This window comes from Mixophyes fleayi, chromosome 6 (genome assembly GCF_038048845.1).
Source record: "Mixophyes fleayi isolate aMixFle1 chromosome 6, aMixFle1.hap1, whole genome shotgun sequence".
NCBI classification, from domain to species: domain Eukaryota; kingdom Metazoa; phylum Chordata; class Amphibia; order Anura; family Limnodynastidae; genus Mixophyes; species Mixophyes fleayi.
Genome location: NC_134407.1, coordinates 186,868,721 through 186,885,176, shown reverse-complemented (window position 1 = coordinate 186,885,176; position 16,456 = coordinate 186,868,721). Strand labels below are relative to the sequence as shown.

Sequence of the window (16,456 nt, the reverse complement as noted above, 5' to 3'; positions counted from 1 at the left end):
TAATAGACATATAGAAAAATGTATTTAAAATTGGACATACTATTATTATTTTTATTACTATATTGAATGCATACTGATGGCAGCAGTAGTTGCTATGAAGTATACATTCAGATGCATATGCAGTTATCCAGCATGTAGCTTCATGTACAGTTAGTCCTATACAATATGACAGAAATCCAAAGAGGATTTGAAAAGGATATGGAGATGGAACTTCTGGTCTTATTAATATTTTTTCCATCTGCTTTTCATAGCCTGCAGTTTACCCAATAAACATGCACAATGTTCTCCCAAGAATGTCTTAGACTGCAGCCAGTGAGCAAAGCTTTAAAGGCAAAATGAAGCTGTTGGGAGGAAGTGGGGGAAGAACAGCAGGAGCAATTAATGGTCTTATGCACAGGAAAAGATCAATGAGCTGAAGTTCAGGGGCAGCTTTGGATCCACCTGTGGTATATTGTCCTGCTTTGTGGCCTCCAATGAGAGGGGCTAAGAGGAACCCAACTGCGTTTTCCTGGTGGTCTAGTCAATAAGGACACCCACAAAATGCTGGGAAAAATGGGAACAAACTCTCAATGTGCAACAGGTCTATTGGCCAGAACTGTAGCCTATGGGCACAGTGCACAAATAAATATGCCACAGGCTTAAAGCCTCATGAACTTGGTGCCAAGGGCCTAGCGCTCAATTAACCTGATGCCCATGGGCCTAGCACTCGACTGAATGTGCCACAGGTAAGTTCCCAAAAGCCTTACCTGATTCTTGTATCTATTATTGGCAGCTCTTTTACTATACCCCTGCTATTTTTTGAGTGCATTGCCTCCAGCAGCCTTCTCCACATGAGCCCGGCGTCTTCAGTCTTATTTTCTTGATCCCAGAGCTTCTCTCATTGGAACTTCTCCATCGGACTGAGCCGTGCTGTACGCAATGGCTAAATATTAGCCATTGCGTCTAGACGGGGCAATGATGTGGTGAGCCTGGATTGGCTCACTGCAATGTGAAAATTGGATTAAACCAAAGCAAATCTTCTTAGATTAGCTTGATCTAGGGCTGGAAGTTGTCGAAACCGCCAGGACCTTACCTGTTTGCCGCCGAGCAGGTTAGTGATCTTCTTTATCTCCATGCAGAGTACTCTTCACATGGATATGCACAGAAAAGTATGCATATTAAAATGGTTTTGGATATCTCTGACATTGACTCCTTATGCCTTGACACTTTGTATGGTGGCGGGAAAGGGACAGGCAAGCATAACCAACATACAGTAAGAGTATATTCACTTAATTGCAACTGGAATAGACCTGGACACAGACACTGATATGTTTGTCTTGGGGCATGGCTTTAGCATGTACTGGAGGGTTGGTGCAAATATGCACAATGATGATGACTATCAGCAGCACTCTCTTACAGCTTCTGATTGGCTATTTGCGGATTTAACTCCAGCTGATAGTGCTTCATTCATTAGTATCATGACAATGTTAGAACAATGCTTTAGATTGATTAGTGGCTGTCTGTTGGCATTCATTAATTGTCATTTCCATGTGGACTGCTGCAGAAAAGAAGATCCCCATTTAATAATTAAATTATTAGGTTGTGTACAAATAGGGTAATAATACATACGATTAATGCTTGCATATCTTACACTGTGCTTTTACATGTAAATATAGTCTAAATTCTTATGACAACATCAGAATAAAATAGCCATGTTTTTTAAGGATTCACGTATATTGGTCCGATATCCTATAATTATATGTAATTTTACATACACATGGAAAAGTTAGTTTAATATTCTTTTGAAACAGATTTGTCAATAAAATTCTTTCAAACCAAAACACCTTAAATAACGGCAGAGGGCTTAAAAAAAATATCGTTGAAAAAGTCCCCTGTGGATGAAACGCGTTGGGTTACACACCTCTAGCGGCACACACCAGATCCTACCGGCCGTAGAACAGGAAGTCAACCTACGTTCCAGATGGGGTGGAATGAAGAACAATTCCGGCACTGTTTATTATCATGCCTGGAGCCACTGCCTAGTGCATGTACTACTTTTATTTGTTCGCATCATAAGATGTGTGCTTTTCCTACATACTTATAGAGTGCAATTGCGTCCAAATCTACATGAGACCCTTATTGTGCTGTCATGGCTGATTAGCACATGGATGGACAATGAATGTATGCATGTAGAATAAAACAGCCTGTAAGTTTGAGTCCTAGTGTACTCTTGTATGTTTAGAATTTACTGTGAAAGAAAATGTTTTCTTCGCATTAGAATGAGATATGATCATTAATAGTCAGTATTCCCTATGTCTGCCTTATTCTGGCATTAGAATGTTGCTGCTACCTATGCTCTGCTTTTGTTATGATGCAATAGTGATTGAAAAGGGAGAGTTGACTCTGACGTTACCTATGCTGTGTATGTGTTAAGGTATCCTAGCCCCAGTGAGTAAGAAGTATGCATGTGTTTTACATAGCGAACTAAGATTCTCTTTCTACAAAAAAAAAAAGGCTTGTGTTCCAGAATCTTCTCCCACTGCCAGGGGATAACCACTCTTAACTAACACACTGCAGCTGCCAACATGGGAGGGCTATTATGTGGCTGCCACATAAGCATGTCTCTGCCAGGCTACAGCTCAGAAAGCAGCCTATTAAGAAACCTATAGGTGGAGGAAAGTTGCTTCCCACATTATTCCAGGAATCGTTATAACCGCCCACACAATGCTAGAACTAACACCGGGAAGTAATGTTACATAACTGTATCAATAGGGACAGTCTGCATTTTAACACCCTTTACCTTAAATAATGCTTTAGTTTGGTAAAAGTCAAACTTCCAGGATTGCAAGCTCTCAGGGACAGGGCCTTTTTGTCAGTCTGTATATGCTACCCCTTTATACCACAGGCTAAACAAATAAAGATTATAATAGTATTCACAGTAATGTTTAACCCTTGACGATAGAGCTGGTCCCATTGCTCCAGCATAAGACTGATTCTTTAACCTACTAAACTTGTCTCTTTCATGCTGCATGAAAATAATTTTAAGGGAACCAGCGGAAGGAACTAGTGTCCTTCTCACCTATTTCTGAGACGGCGACACAGGGACTTGACCTCTTCTCACCTCAACACTTTTGATGAATTTCCAGTCTGGGGTGAAAAAAAAAAAATCTCTTTTAAAAATAATGTCAAAACCCCAATACAATAATACATGGCACTGCCAGGGATCAGGCAAAATGTCTCTTCCCACCGACCTTATGAGCTCTAACTTCCTCCTGAGGTCTCTTTGAATTTTTCCAAACCACCGGGGCCCACACACAGCTAGGCCGCAGCCCAGGTCTGGAAGACTGACAACTCCCAAACCAAGGGGCTGAGCCCTGCATGAGTGCGGGGGCAGTTGGCACTCTCTCTGACAATACCTATTGGGCTGGTACCTGGTTTATAAAACCACTACCAGCTGCGTCTATTCATCCTAAATAGCAAGTCAATATTGTTTGAGATGTCAAGTTATAAATCTTAAATATCCATTAATTTGGGTTGCTTGACCACATCTCCCCTTTAATAGAGCGTGCTTATGAAAATACTGCTTGGCTTCACTGGTTCCCATGTGGTTTTGTAGAATCTTATTTTCTGTTCCTCCAGCGGTGAAAGGAAGATTTGGTCTCTATAGCATACAATGCTTTTTATCTTAGAAAATAGAGTGCAACAAATTGAATGTACGTAAATAATACAAACCTCATAGTTCATCACTAAAGTATTAATACACCTTGCTAGTTGTGGGGCAGGAAGTGATGTAAATGATGACATATTCTCTGTTCTGCACTGATTGGTACTGTATAAATAAATGATTATAATAATGATACTTGCCCATATCTGTCATGACCTATCTTAAACATTTATTCATGCACTTGTTTCAACCATTTCATACAGTCGGTCTACAAAAGGTTTTTTGTTTGTCCAGCTCTTCCCAACAACACACTCTTTAAGGCTGCCCACAATTGATATTTCTAAAAATCTTTGGCACATTGAGCTGTGTTTAGCGGCTTGCTGAACACAGATTAGACTAGAAGTCAAATAGAACGACTTGTTCTCTATGAAGAAGTACACACAGAACACTGTAACTGGCGTTGAGCATAACAAAATGTACCTTTTTTCATTCTCTTGCAGTCTCCCATCCATGGTACCTCTTCATAGAGAACAGTTAGTCCTATATCATTTCTGGTGTGAGCTGCATTCAGCAAAAGTACCATTGATACTTAGAAATGCCATTAGTACACAGACTTATACAGCCATATGTGCTCCAGCATACCTCCCAACATTTTAGTATCGGGACAGGGAATGTGGCCACGTCACTTTAGGGAATTGCGCAAAAATCTCAATTTTACATTTAACTCTAAAGTAGGCCCTTAATGTGTAAAATTAGGACGTATTACCACGTCTACAGTGAGGGTCCCAAACTCACATACTGACGTCACTGAAGTTCTCCTTTTGATGTGGGACACTGTTATGGTTTTTATACTTGAATATAAGCTTAAAAGATAAAGTAAATTCTTTTATTTTTTTTCCCCAAAAATCCCTCTCTTCCACCAACCAATAAAACCTCATTAGTCACTTTACCATTGGGGGTCCCGATAGTTACTCAACCTGTCAAAACCTTCCTAAGTCTATTCTCTAGGCAGCCGCTCTGAGGAACTTTTAAAATTTGTGGGGCTTGCTCTGGCCTTCAAGACGTTGTTAATTGGAGAAGCTGCAGCCATTGGACACCCATGGTTTCACCAGTTGGGGGGGATATGATTTTAAAAAGGTTCTACTTGGTCTGGTGGTAGCCAGTATTTTATTCTTCCCCATTCTCTTATCATTGGTTCATGTTGATAAGTGATAGACAGTGGAACTGGACATTTGCTGTCATCACCATTTAATTTATTTTGCACATTCGCAGTGATAGAGTTAAACAATTGCATTAAGAGGGCACAGATGTCTATTCATTGCCTTGGCTCCAAATACCCACCTGCTGCTGACCTGGTTCCACCCTCTCTTTGCTTAGAATATGTGTCTTGGCTTTATGTGGTGAAAGCATGCCGACATCTAGTTTTCTGGTCTTGTGCGCAGAAGATGTGCCAGTGGCAGCTCCCCAAGCTGCAAGTAAGCCAAGAATAATAATGGTCAGCTGATTGAAAGCAGTGCCAGGTGGTACTAGCATGATACACTACAGAGGTACATGATATGCAGCTGGTTTAGTGTATGGTGCAGACTTTTCACAAGTTAATTTTCTTTAAGTCAAAATAAACACCCTCAAAATTATTTTGATATGTGGTGAAAAAGAGAAAATTGTTTTACTCTTCTCTCTTTTTACTCTGCTATTGCTCACTGCAAGCTGACATGTTCTTTGAAAGTCTGTCCAACATATCGAGTCTCTGACTATAAATAAGCAGAATGGAAGCCACAGGAGACTTTTCTTCTCTAGCGAGTTCACATATTACATTTAAAGCAAAAACATTGGAACTTTTTCTTGCTTTCAGTATATACTAGTATATTAGTGTGATGAAAAGAGGGGTGAACTTTAACCTACCATCGATGAGCACCGTTTGCACAAACTATACATTTTTACTTTTTTTGTCCTCTAGTTTACCGGATTTCCAGAGAGGAGGGTACCTGGCGTGTTTAATAAAGGTTATTCCCGCCGGGACCTACTCTCCTCAGATTTTCCCATTCTCATTTAACTATATTTTATTATTATGTATAAAGTATGCTTGAAATATATTATACATCTGCAGTACATCTATTTGGCAAGAGTACTGTAGCCACCCTGGGGCTAGACCGATCCTGCCAAGACAAGATCCAACGGCAACCTGTTCCATAGGTGCACTAAGCTCTGCCTCTTGTAAACTGCCTGTAAGGTGACTATGCACGCAGAGGGCCAGCTAATGCACACACAGGAAGTACTACTAAGCATGGAGCTCTGGACTTCACTGAAAAATCTGGGGTTAATTCGGGCAAGTTACCAGAGATAAGTCATCAGTGTTTAGGCTCCTTTTGTCCATTGTGCAATCCTGTTATCTCCATACATTGTGGAGCCAGAACCAGGAGACAGGTGGAAAGCTGTCAATGCCGGCTCAGGAAATAAGGGCTGCCAATTGGGTTACCAGAAGAGCTAGCTCCCTCCCTGTACTTAGAAACCCCAATCGTAAGAACTAGAGCAAAGATAAAAGGCCATGTCCAGAGACCAGAGGAGAGACTCTTTGATTTCAGCATTTAGATTGTGCTGCTGGATGTCAGGATTGGTGACGGGTTACGACTCCTACTGGGTTGATCAAGAAAGTGGAAGGTACAGCAATGGACTGTGAGGACCAGCAGTATTCTTCCTTCTTCCTCATTCCCTGTTTGGTCTTGTGGCTCTGTGTGCCTGCTAAGAGCAGGGTGACATTGAAACTGGATAGCTGCCATGCTGTCAGCAACAGGAGAGGAGCCTAGCTATAAAGTATCAAGTCCAAAGCAGATTCCTCAAAAAAAGGTTTCTTTGTAGTCCAATGGGAAATTCTACTGTATTTGTTGTAATCCAATGCAAGAAAGAAAACCCTTTCCTGCACCCTCGAAGAAATCAGTGATCAGTGTGAGGGAGTACCGATTTTTCATAGTGATATTGACCCCAAATAGGAAACTGTCTTTCTTTAAAAAGAACCCTGCACCAGTTTGGGACCTGGAATCCGTGAGGAACCCTTACTCCAAATTTTCTTGTATGTAGGTAGTCATGGCACTTATTTCAGTCTCAAACAGTGGTCTATCATGACTCATCCCACTTCTGTATCTTTTTAGCCCCCCCCCCAACACATAGCATCACCCAAATAATCTTGTGGGTTACTGATACTGGGTTGCCCATCCACACCTTCTATGGCCATTGATCAGCCCTTCAGAACCTAGGGTAGTTCCATCTTTTGGGAGAAGACAAAATGTATAAAATTCCCCATGGCTCCAGAATACAAAAAGAACTCTGTGTATATGGAGCAAATTCCCCAGGAGAAGGTGATGAACATCTTAAATTGCAGAAAGGAATATAGAGGAATTGCCACAATGCTCACTGGAATTGCCTCCTGTTCTGGTGAGCAAACCCATTTCCTGACAGCTCAGAACTTTTATGGGCACTCTTTCTTCCAAGTGCCTCAGCAGCTACAATAAAGACATCCATCCATCTCTCGGCAGAAACTTCTCTTTATGTCAGGCAATGGAAACCTCCCTAACTGCATAGACTCCACAAAGCACTCAGCTGGCATGGCACTGGTCATTGGTGGCCGGTGTACTAATAGGAGATAATGAGTAGCTGTCTCTTTCTACTGACGTTGATTCTCCTAAATGCAAGCATTGAACCAAATGGACATAAAGATGAATCCCTCTAAGAAAGTGTGAAGGTCCTGGCATGTGAGCTCATCTTTAAAGTAGCCTCTCTGAAAAAAGGAAAGCATAAACTCACTGTTCCATCTGGTCTCTAATACGAGGGTCTGGAATTCAATTGCATACTGGGCAGCTGAGTGAACACGTTGTTCAACCCAGACTAACCTTGCAAAAGCACTGTAGTGTGACCTCTAAAGTCATAGACCAGCTTCAACATTGCCAAATACTCATTTCTGTTACCCATCAATGGATCATTCTTCTCATGGAGTGGAGTGGCCTGGTCAAACCATAACTAGTCAGCAGAGAAATGACATATCCCACTTTGATCCGCTCTGTGGGGTATGATTCTGTATGCTGCTTGTAGTTTGAACTGCAGGGATTCTGAGTCAGGAATCCACAGCACCCTTTGGGATGCCATCAAAATTCAAGGGTGTAGCAATTTTAGGCTCCTAAAATTAAATTCTGACTTTCCTCATACAAATAATGGTAGGAGTGAGGGTCTTATAAAGGCTGCAGACAGGTGAGGTATCTTAGTCCTAATTGACTTGATTTTTTTAATATATATTTATATTTATTTATATATATTTTTTTCCAATAAAATATTTTTAGTAATTTTAGAAACACATAACACATACATTTTGAATATAACTAAGCATAGCTTATCTGACTAAAACATAATCAGGCCGTAAGAACTTTCTTATGCACAGGTCATAAAAGCTATAAGCAAGCAAAAGTCATCTGCTTTTAAAAGGTAAAATTCCATACAAATATATAAACTCAACAGATTTGTAACTTAATAGTTATCAGTACAGAGACATCACAGAAAGACTGCATACAGCATTATAGTGTCGCACAGGGCTGGCATACCCAACAAGAATAGTGTGAGGAATCATTGAAGGGGTCATCATAACTAGCTCCCATCTCACCATCCCCAACTCCTAATCGTCCTGATGAGGATGGCTAACAAATTGTGATTTGTACCAGTTATTCCAAATTTTACATTTGCAGAGAGCCTCTCTACTTTAGTACATGAATCTTTCGTGTTTCCAAACATCATTCACCAGAGCAATCCAGTTTGAAACACCAGTAGGCTCAGGGGCCATCCATCTCTGTGCTATGATCACCTTCGCAAGTGAGGTTAAATTAAATATATATTTAAACACTATCTTATTAAAGTATTTCTCTAATTTGAGACGAAAGTGACAAACTCGTGGACACAAAGCAGGGGTATCTTCTAGTGTTGATTAAATACATTACCACACGACGTTCTAGAAGGTTTGCACCATTGGGACACATTCAAATCATATGTCAAAAAGTACCTGAGGGAGCATTGCACTTGGGACAATTGGAATTATTTACAACGTCTCAAGTTATGTAATCTAGTGGGAGTAAAATATACTCTATGGAAAATATAAAAATCACATGTTGGAATCTTAAGCACGAATTGGCTTCTCTAGTGCTACTATTCATGATACTCCAATCCTCATCAGAAATCGCTCCCAGGTCAATCATCCGATTGGCTGTAAGAGGATTTAGAGTTTAGACCCTCCGATGACAACTGTAGTAAAACACAATTATTGTCCTGCGTGAGCCCACCATGCGAATCAGGTTTTTCAAGGGTAAATCCGCTATTTGAAGCATGTTCCCACCAAACTGATACGTTAGAGCATGCCTAACTTGCAAATATCTAAAAAAAAGGGGGTTGTGGGAGTTCAAACTCAATTCTCAATTTCTCAAAGGATTTTAAATGGCCATCCACATAAAGTTGACCAAGTGTATGAAACCCCACCCTACGACACAACACAGCTCCTTCAAGCTTAGTACATTTTTGGAGAGCACCATTAAACCATATAAGTGTATCTAGATCCAATCATTCTCCTTCCAGAAAGTCATGTTGCACAGACCATATCATGGAAGCCTGACGTATAATGGAAGCCACTTTTCACAATTGACTTGATCTTTAGCAGAGTGCTGATTATAGTAAGTGAATGGAATGTGCAATTGTCATTATTGATGGTACATTACCACCTATCGTCTGTAGCTGGTATTGCAGCGGATCTTCACAAGCTAATTATAGCAACAACTTGCCAGTCTTGCCCCTGCAGTCTTGGGATTTTTAGCCATGACACAGACTTTTAGACTCATCGGATTGATGCATGTACTGTTAATGCTTCACCCGTACTCCTGCTTAGTGTGACTTTGAACACAACAATCGCCATCCTTGCTGATAGTCATTGGTTAGCGTTGTCTGCTGTTGTGAATCTCCGCAAACATTTTTCTAAATTTATTTCTAGCGTATGATCTTGTTTTGAATTTCGTTGAGTCTAGCAAAACCACCTATGGTAATAACCACACCCTGTTTGTCATGAGGGGGCTTGCAATGTATATCACACAGGGCCATGCATTTGCAACCCCAGCTATGACAGGAAGGGAGTGGTATTCCCTATGGCTTGGATGCAATACTTAGTGGTATATTCATAGATAAAGGACTGATTCATCAAGCAACATAAGTCCCGTTGTGTGAGGTATTTTAGTTTTGTAAGGTGCCACAGTGCTGCGCATCGCCGTACACTAGAGAAAACAGGACATACATAAATCAATGACAAACAAGGCAGACAGAATAAATGCAGACATGAAAACAAAGAGTGAAGATTGGGACGGTTGTAAGGGTGTATTAGTGTAAATAGTATTATCGGGGATAAGACAAGTTTTAAAAAAAGAGATGGGTCTTCAAAGTGCGTCTAAAGATTTTAAGGCTGTGGGAAAGCCTGATTGGGCGTGGAAGGAATTTTATTCCATAAGTGGGGAGCAGCACAGGAGAAGTCTTGGAGGCGTGAGGTGGTGACCAGAAATGAGACAAGGCGCAGGTGAGATTTGAGATGCATGAAGGGGTAATGTTGTTGACTGTCTTGTAGGTAAGGGTGAATAATTTGAATTTGATTCTGGAGTTCATAGGGAGCCAGTGTAAGGATTTACAAAGTGGTGTAGCAGATTTGGAGTGGTAAGAGAGGAATCAGTCTTGTAGCAGCATTTAGAATAGATTGAAGTGTGGATACATGGGTGTCCAGATAGCAGGAGGTTGCAGTAGTCCAGTTGGGAGATGATGAGAGAATGGATAAGGCTTTTGGTAGCATGTTGAGTAAGAAATGGGTGTATTCTGGCAATGTTTTTAAGATGGAATCAACAGGACTGGAAGAGAGTCTGGATGTGAGGAATAAAGCAGAGGATGGAGTCAAGTGTGAAACCAAAGCAGCGGGCTTGTGAGACTGAGGAAATTGTGGTGTTATTGACAGTGAGGGAATAAACTGTTAGACTTTAACTATCTATAAACATTGTAGACATATAGTAATATTGGGTGTTCTGTAATGTGGATGGGAGTAAACTGAACTAAGGTTGCACATTCTGCCGCAGTATTCCTGGCTAAAAGCAAATTTCTGGTGAGCATAGGGTGCACTTAAAGATACAGTACATAAATTTAAAATAGTTGGAGGCCAAAAACACACTACAATAGTATAATGTCACTTTTTCTCCCATAAGTTAAACAGCTCTTCATTAGAGATAAGCTGATAAGTATAATATACAATACGTACTGTAGATAGTACTGCCCCTTTAAGAGAAAACATTGACATAGGCTTAATACTTAGAGCACATTTTTCTACAGACTGCCAGGAAAAACACAATATGGGGCAATTCCATTTTTTCCTTTCCCTATAATATTCCCTATCCCTATAATATTCATATTCTATGTATATATCCCTATAATATTCATATTCTATGTATATATATATATATATATATATATATATATATATATATATATATATATATACTACATATAGTATACACTGTATCTAAAACAATATATTTCCTGCTTCTTGCTAAACACACTGCCCTGCAAAAGGAGTCGCTCTTTTATTTTTAATGATTAAAATATAATTGTTATTATATACAGCAAAAATAGGCAGGATATGAACCCAGCATATAGAAATGCTACTGTGCAATGGAGCATGATGAGATTTCCTGAGAATTACATCCATACATTTTGTAAGTTGCTAATTTGCACTGTACAAGTTGCAGCATTTCTGTTACACATTATGTTCTTTTTCGCTTTACTGCCACAAACCTGTCATGCCCTCGTGGTGTTTGCTCTATGGAAGCCCACACAGTATTTCACAACTTTTTTTTTTTTTAAGTATCAAACTCATGTTCCTTGGAATGTGTATGAATGTATGTCTATGTATTTGTATTATAAAGGGAAAAAAGTTATGCATTTTAACAAGGTAACCATCAGAAAGCTGCCCGATGTTCCCCTTGCACTTTATTGGCACCTCTATGAATTTATATTTAGTGAACATAGGATCCTTTGGGCTTTACATGAATGCAATTAGGATAGGAGCACTGGAAATTATATATTATAATAAATTAAGGTCTCCGAGCCTAAGAGCCTCTATGTGACGTCTGAATTAGTCCATGATATAGAATAACTACTATTACTGCAGTTAAACATATGCTTTTATACTGGTCTAAGTCCTGATAAGATACCTTTACTGAATATGCTAAAGTATTGCGGAATAAAATAGTTCCATCATATAGAATAACTAGTATTACTGCAGTTAAACATATGCTTTTATACTGGTCTAAGTCCTGATAAGATACCTTTACGGAATATACTAAAGTATTGCGGAATGTTGGTTTTCTTAGCTCTGCTAAGTAGAAATAACAGTGATGCCGAGAGGGAGGAATCAGGAGACACCTGTGAGACCCTACTGAATATAGTGAGAATCCATCCATGCAGAACTAACAGTGTGATAATTTCCCTTCTAAGGGCATGAAAGGTGACACTGGTGACAAGTTCACACCACAGAATAAGGAGATCTAGAAGAAGAAAGTAAGAGACATAAAGTCACTGCTCTGTGAATACACCTAGGGCCTGATTCATTAAGGATCTTAAAAAACTTCTTTTTTCAGTCTCCTGGACAAAACCATGTTACAATACAAGGGGTGCAAATTAGTATTCTGTTTTGCACATAAGTTAAATACTGACTGTTTTTTCATGTAGCACACAAATACTTGATAGCTTATTTGTACACTGAAATTTAAAGTTGATATTTGTGTGCTACATGAAAAAACAGTCAGTATTTAACTTACCGTATGTACCAAACAGAATGCTAATTTGCACCCCTTGCATTGTAACATGGTTTTGTCCAGGAGACTGAAATAAGAAGTTTCTCAAGTTAAGATCAGGCCCCAGATGTTTAGAGTTGCAATAAAATTTTAAAACTGTGTTTCCTGAATTAGTGATGGTATCTCTTCAGCAAGCTGTTGCAACTAGTAAAATGACTTATCAATAAATCTGATGCTGATGCCCAGTTAGTAAATCCTGTGCCGGAGATATATGTAGTTCTCTATGGAATGAAGCATGCACTCAGCATACAGTATCGTACTGTGAATGGGCTCTGGCTGTTGTTTCTATGAGAAGTGCACATCCTGCTTGTAAATCAGGAAGATGAGTTGACGTCACCTGGGAGAAGTATTTATAAATGATCAATAAATTATTGTAAACACCAGAGTGCTCTTTAGGTTTAATTGCTCTGTTAATATTTTATGTTGGTGACATGTGGAAAAAAACAAAATCTCTGACAATGCTCCGTAAGAAAAGTAGAGACGTTTTACCTACTTATTGAGCAATGACAAAATCCATTTCCCAGAATCCTTTTTTGTCTGTCTAGCAGAATCCGTGTAAATAGGACTATTTGTACACTATGGGCTCGTTTAGAGTCTGAGCACCAAAAGTGTGTGCCTACATATATATATATATATATATATACGGTATATATATTGCTAAATATCGATGACTTGCATCGCCTTACACTTGGAGAGGTGAAATGAGAACGGGCAAGCATTAGCATAATACAGTAAGGGCGCCTTTATGTAATTAATTATCATCATCATCATCACCATTTATTTATATAGCGCCACTGATTCCGCAGCGCTGTACAGAGAACTCACTCACATCAGTCCCTGCCCCATTGGAGCTTACAGTCTAAATTCCCTAACATACACACACACAGACAGAGACAGACTAGGGTCAATTTTGATAGCAGCCAATTAACCTACTAGTATGGTTTTGGAGTGTGGGAGGAAACCGGAGCACCCGGAGGAAACCCACGCAAACACAGGGAGAACATACAAACTCCACACAGATAAGGCCATGGTCAGGAATTGAACTCATGACCCCAGTGCTGTGAGGCAGAAGTGCTAACCACTGAGCCACCATGCTGCCCCAATTATCACGATTAGACATGAACGTATCTCCAGATATGCCTTTTGGGAGGTGCATTACTTGCAGGTATTAGAGGACTGGGGCAATGATACACAATAATGATGGTGACTATTAGCCGCTACTGATTGAGAATTGACACCTCCAGCGTGACCTATTAGCATCTATATTATATGAAGTCGCACCCATCTACTCACATTGCTTAATTAACATTTCCATCTGGATTACTGATGGAAAGAAGTTTCCCATCTGATTTTAAATGGGAAAACAACAGATATGGTGGTGTTTGTATTTCTTTACATTTTATATAGAAAATATGACTCAAGACCATATTCTCTCCTGTGTATGTGGCTCTTCATTACTCCAGTTTTTGAGCTAGAGACATCTTTAATGCGTCTGACTCAACATATTCCTTTAATTGCACTTTTATTTGCATGTGTCTCTTCCTACTTACATTCGGAACATATATGTGTCCGCCTCTAAATGAGCCCAGTAATACTATTCCAAAGATCAGTGATAATCACTATACAGTGCCGTTTATTTCATAGAGGAAATACATCCTGGTTGCCTTGTGTCTGCGCTCCTAGCAGCTACAGTAGGGGAAAGCACTAATCATCTACAAACCACAAAAGTGTAGATCCGTAGCATAAAGGGAAGGGGATGGATTTGTGGGCCAAGGTTGCAGTGTGGTAGTCAAAAGTTTGAACAGGTCAATGGGATTAATTTATCTAATTTTACAGTGAAGTGAAACAAAACACGATTTAATTTTGAGGATTGGAAGATTGTGAATATTTATTAAAAATTTTCAACAGGAACAGCAGTCGTGAAATGCTGCTGTTCCTGGATAGTTCAAATTTACCTTATCACTGTCTCTTCTCTCCCGAAGACTGCTGTGTGATCCACAGCAGCCTTCAAACGCGTCTGAGGAGGCGGTGCAGCATGTGAGAGGGAGGAGTCATATGACTCCTCTACACATGCGCCGTTCTGTGGAGCAGAGCTGAAAAGTAACACATACGGTAATGTATGCAGCAGTACATTGCGGTATATAGCAGTCCCCATAGACATCTATGGGGACTGCTCTAGAGTTCGGAGAGAAATGCAAAGCAGCAGAAAGCTATGATATCTGCTGTGATGCACTGTTAATCAACGTCTTTCAATGTTAGTCTGTCTCCCGAAAACAGCTGTCTTTGGCGTGTTTACATGAAAAAAGAATCATAAATAAGCCCCAATGCAATGAAAAGCTTCAAACACACAAAAGGGACACATGCTATGAAGACAGTTCCCTAACACATAAATGAAGCTACATTTTGCACATTTCGGTGGCAGACCTTGGCTTTAAATGTTCCAAGCAGAACTCGCCCTATTCTTGATCCGCCAGGACTGATACTGTGGTTTGCCATTGCGCCTACTCTGCATTGTAAAAACAATCAAATCCCATTCACTTACATTTTCCATACCGCCACTTGTAAATTTCCACTGCCCCAATCACACCACAATGCAGAATGAATTGACAATAACAGATCCCCAGCTCTATTTATAGACTGTAAATTTCAAAGAAACGTGGAACTTAAAAATAGGAGTGCAGAATGCCATTCGGTGAAATGGTGAAGAGCTAACGAAACTCAAAGATAGTATTGTCAGAACTTTGCAGCTCTGGCAAATGGATCGCTATGCTGCAAATCTTTGCTCCAATTTCGCTCATCTCTTGTCCATTCCTTATAATTAATTGGCTGATTGCGTATCTGTCTCATTCTAAAGAAGGAGAATCACTGAAACCGATATACACATTGCAGGTCTTTTATTGCTTAAATTCGTAACTCATTTTACAGTATCGCAGTCCCTATAGCAAGGAAAGAGTTACCAAAATATAGCAGTGGCACGGAGGTAGTCTAAAATTTTAATGGTGATTTTGGTGTGTGTATTCAAGGTGAAAGGACTCTAGCCCATGAAAAATTAAACCTGTATTCTGTCCTGCAAAATTTTTATGTCGCTCAGTTTAGTAAATTTTTCATTCCACCTGCACTTAAAGAGAACCCTCTCTCGTCGCTAAACTCATGTTAATAAATAATATCCCTACTGCTCAATGTGTATGGTATTTACTTATTTATTTGAGCCTTGTATGTGTTTATACATATGCCACATACACAAAGTGTGTCTCTGCATATTAGCAGAAACAATTGTAGATGACTTAAAAAAAAAAAGCACAAGTTCGTTTTGAAGAGATTGAAGTGGAATTTATATATTGAACTGCAAAAATATGACCCTGCCTCCTGCCCTCGTCTTCAAACGCACCGCAAATAACACTTAAAATATGCGCATTACCATAAAACACAAACACTCAAATGTGCACAGTAAATAATACAGTAAGTACTCCAAAAACATACTGGTAGGTTAATTGGCTGCTATTAAATTGCCCTTAGTCTCTCTCGGTCTGTGTGTGTGTATGTTAGGGGATTTCGATTGTAAGCTCCAATGGGGCAGGGACTGATGTGAGTGAGTTCTCTCTGTACAGCGCTTTGGAATTTGCATAAGGGGGAGGGATGCTGGAAATTGAGTTATTTTGGCCCCGCCCCTGCGACAAGATTAACATTTTGTCACGGGGAGCGGAGCCATTTAGGCTCCCTACGCACAGGTTGTGGGAGACTTGCTTCCACTCCCGGGAGACCTACCCGGAATTCAGGAGTCTCCCCAACATTCCGGGAGAGTGGACAGGTATGCACTAGACACATGCAAAATTTTAAAAACTGTTCAGCGAAATAGTCGCCTGATTCTGCGTTTGGCAGCGAAATTTCACACACGTTTTGCCAGTGGATC

General features: G+C 40.0%; 1 long non-coding RNA gene across 1 annotated transcript in view; it reads right to left on the bottom strand.

Moving 5' to 3' along the window:
* LOC142160512 (uncharacterized) overlaps positions 1-5,109 on the bottom strand; it is a 39,361-nt gene extending 34,252 nt beyond the window's left edge. The window contains exon 1 of the long non-coding RNA XR_012693251.1: positions 4,985-5,109. This is a non-coding gene — a long non-coding RNA (uncharacterized LOC142160512). The remainder of the gene's footprint in view (positions 1-4,984) is intronic.
* Positions 5,110-16,456: the final 11,347 nt, after the last annotated feature.